The sequence below is a fragment of the Camellia sinensis genome, chromosome 6 (assembly GCF_055761805.1).
Source record: "Camellia sinensis isolate YWXY chromosome 6, ASM5576180v1, whole genome shotgun sequence".
Taxonomy (NCBI): domain Eukaryota; kingdom Viridiplantae; phylum Streptophyta; class Magnoliopsida; order Ericales; family Theaceae; genus Camellia; species Camellia sinensis.
Genome location: NC_138966.1, coordinates 144,415,380 through 144,418,693, shown reverse-complemented (window position 1 = coordinate 144,418,693; position 3,314 = coordinate 144,415,380).

Below are 3,314 nucleotides of genomic sequence, written 5' to 3'. Positions count from 1 at the left end.
GAATCAATACTGAGATTCACGTTTGGATGTATTTTAATATCATTCCATTAAATTTGAAACTGAATAAATTTGACTCAAATTGAAAACTTTAGGAACGAAATTGACAAATAAATTTTTTAAAGACCAAGTGACACATAATATATACTTTAGAGACGATAGATATAATTTATTTAGCATCAACATAGATTTAGATATAGATATGAATAAATAAAGAGATGGAATAGGCAACGCATGAGGTGGCCAAAGTATGCCCGAACTGCCAAGTCGTATGATATCTGGGAAATAATTCTTCCCTAAAAATACAGAAGTCAATAAAGGTTCAGTGCAGGGCCGCTCCTGGGGTGAGGCGACTAAGGCAGTCGCCTCGGGCCCTCAATTTTGAACAAAATTTAGGGTCCCCAATTAGGGGAGTGTATCATATTGTATTATTTCATAATTACTTCAATACTAGCTCAATTCATTTATTATCATGTTATCATATGGTGTTATTTTGATTTGTGTCCGATTAATATTTAATGTGAAAACTTTAACTTTTAGTTAAAATTAACTTAGCAAGTGTATGGAGAGATTAAAATTTTTCCCATAAGTTAAATTTTATAAAAATTTATTTCTACTAAATGAAATTATTCATAGAATGTTTGATTTTAATTTAATTGCATTTTTCTAATTAAAAAAATTGTACCTTATTACTATATTTTTTTACTAGATTGACTTTAAAATAGGTAATAAAAAAAATATCTTAAATGAAAAAAAGATATTAGCCTTAATTATTACTTTACATACTTTTTTTTATTCAGTAAGATGGAGTTAAATAAAAGATTAAAAAATTATCATGACTTCCCTTAGTGAACATTAAAATATATGACTAATAATTCATATTATTGAGTCGTGTCATACTTAGATTCATGTTAAAAAATAGTCAACCTTAACTTGCTAATTTTATATATTGCTTGAGTTGTGTAAAAAATTCGCATTCTTAACCCCCAATTAATTTTAGTTCTTACAGCATTGGTAAGCTAAAAAATAAAAATTCGATTCAACTAATTGAAGTTCAACTATTATATATATATATATATATATATTTGTTATCTAAATTTTGTTAAATTGTAATGCAATACAAATAAATTTTTATCCTCTTATCTAAACAATTTTTTTTTTTTAGATAATGATATATGAAGGGCACAATTTAAAAAATTCGTCTTAGGCCCCTAATAAGTTAGGCCGGCCCTGGTTCAGTGATAACCTAAACCTGGTTACTACATTCTTATGCAAAACATTAGCTCTATATTACATACTGAAGAATAAAAAAAAATAGAAAGAAAAGAACAAAAACAAAATTTAGATTAGTGATACAACAAGAAGGAATGTATGATCATAAGTTTGTCTAAATTAAAGTTACGTAGTTGTGGTTATCATAAAATATATCCAATACATTGTCTTAACAAACAAAAAAAAAATGTCTATGTTGGCAGATTTGACACTTTTTGTTTGTTTGTTTTTGTTTTTTGCAATTCAAAAGGAAATAAAAATCAATGATAATAGAAAAGGGTTTGCTTAATCATCAGGTGATTGGCGGCTTGGAGTCTTTGAATTGGGGTCTGCAAATTGCAATTGAATTTGCTTCCATGATAAGCGCCGGCAGCAAAAGACCTTACAATTACAAACATATACTAAGGCCTCGTTTGACAACAGGTCAATTTAGTTAAAAGTCAAAAAGTTATTAAAAAGTTAAAAAGTCAACAACTCATATCAAAAAAATTAAAAATTCTCTTTTCTCTTTATTTTTTACACATCTTTTCGTAAAAATTCAAAAATCCATCTCAAACATACGAGTTTTTTTTAACTCATATTTTAGCCAAATAGCCAAAAAGTTACTAAATTAGCCTGTTCCAAAACGAAGCCTAAATATAAGGAGGTGCAACAAATCAATGCACAAATATGAGTACTAAATATACAGGCGATTTAGGCTTCGTTTGGCAAGTGCTTGTTTTAGCTTAAAAGTAAAAAAGTTATTAAAAAAATCAAAAAGCCTATAACTTATACAAAAAAGCGAAAGATTCATTTTTCTCTTTACTTTTTGTACATCTTTTCGTAAAAAATTAAAAATTCATTCTAAATATACTAATTTTTTTATCTCATATTTTAGTCAAAAAATTACTAAAATAATATATTTCCAAACGAGGCCTAGCCTTGTTTTGTTTTGATAAAAAATAATTTTTTTTGGGATTCTAACCTAAAAATGATGGTATGCTAGTGATTGTGATAGTGGTGTAGGTGGTGGGTAATTGAGCGGAGATGTAGTGGTGGCAGTGACGATGACAGAAGTAGTGATATTGATAGTGTGGATTGTAAGTGGTGATAAGGCCGGTCAAACTTTGTAAAGTAAAATCTATAAAGACCTTTTTATATTTTAATAATACTAATTAAATTTTGTGTAATCAAGAGAGTTTTTTTTTTTTTTTATGGGTTCTAAGTCCAAACGTTTTATTACAAGCCTTTGATAAGAAGTATGTTTTTAGTACCTATGATCGAAGATTTTTAACAATGATTTTTTTTTTTTCTTCTCTGATATCAAAGATAAGGAGGAGTATTTATTTATTTTGACATTTAAAAGAGGAGTATAACTTTTTAGATTTTAAATAAAGAGTGTTAAAACTTTGGAAAATTATATGTACACATCTCTCAAAAGATGTATATCATATGCACCATGTCATGTATTTTTATCACTACAAAAATTTTAGGTTTTTGCGACGGCATACTCCTAATGCCGTCTCAAAAAACTTTTAGCGACAACAAATGACTTTTAGCGACGGCAAAGAGGGGGTCACAATAGAGGACGTTGCAAAAAAGTTTTAGCGACGGCATCATGCCGTCATCTTTTTTTTGCGACGGCAGATGTTGCCTTTTGCGACGGCATTTTACTATCGCCTATAATATGAAAAAAATTGAGAGATTTTGCAACGGCACTGTTTCACTGTCGCTAAAAGTCTTATTTGAGACAACAAAAAATGTTGTCGCGAATTGTTTTTTGTTGCAACGGCATGACCACTGTCGCCAATGGCTCTAATGTTTTTTGCGACGGTGTGGTGTCGGCAAAAAAAAAAAAAAAAAAAAAAAAAAAAAAAAACTGTAATAAAATTATTAAAAATATTAAAATTACCTGTTTTTTGTGATGGTGTGGTGCTGTCGCAAAAATAATAATAATAAAAATAAAAATATTAAAATTACTTGTGTTAAATGAAAAACAATTGAAAAAGAAACCAATAATTGCATAATAATATAAAAATTCATGTATAAAAATAACAATTTCTCTA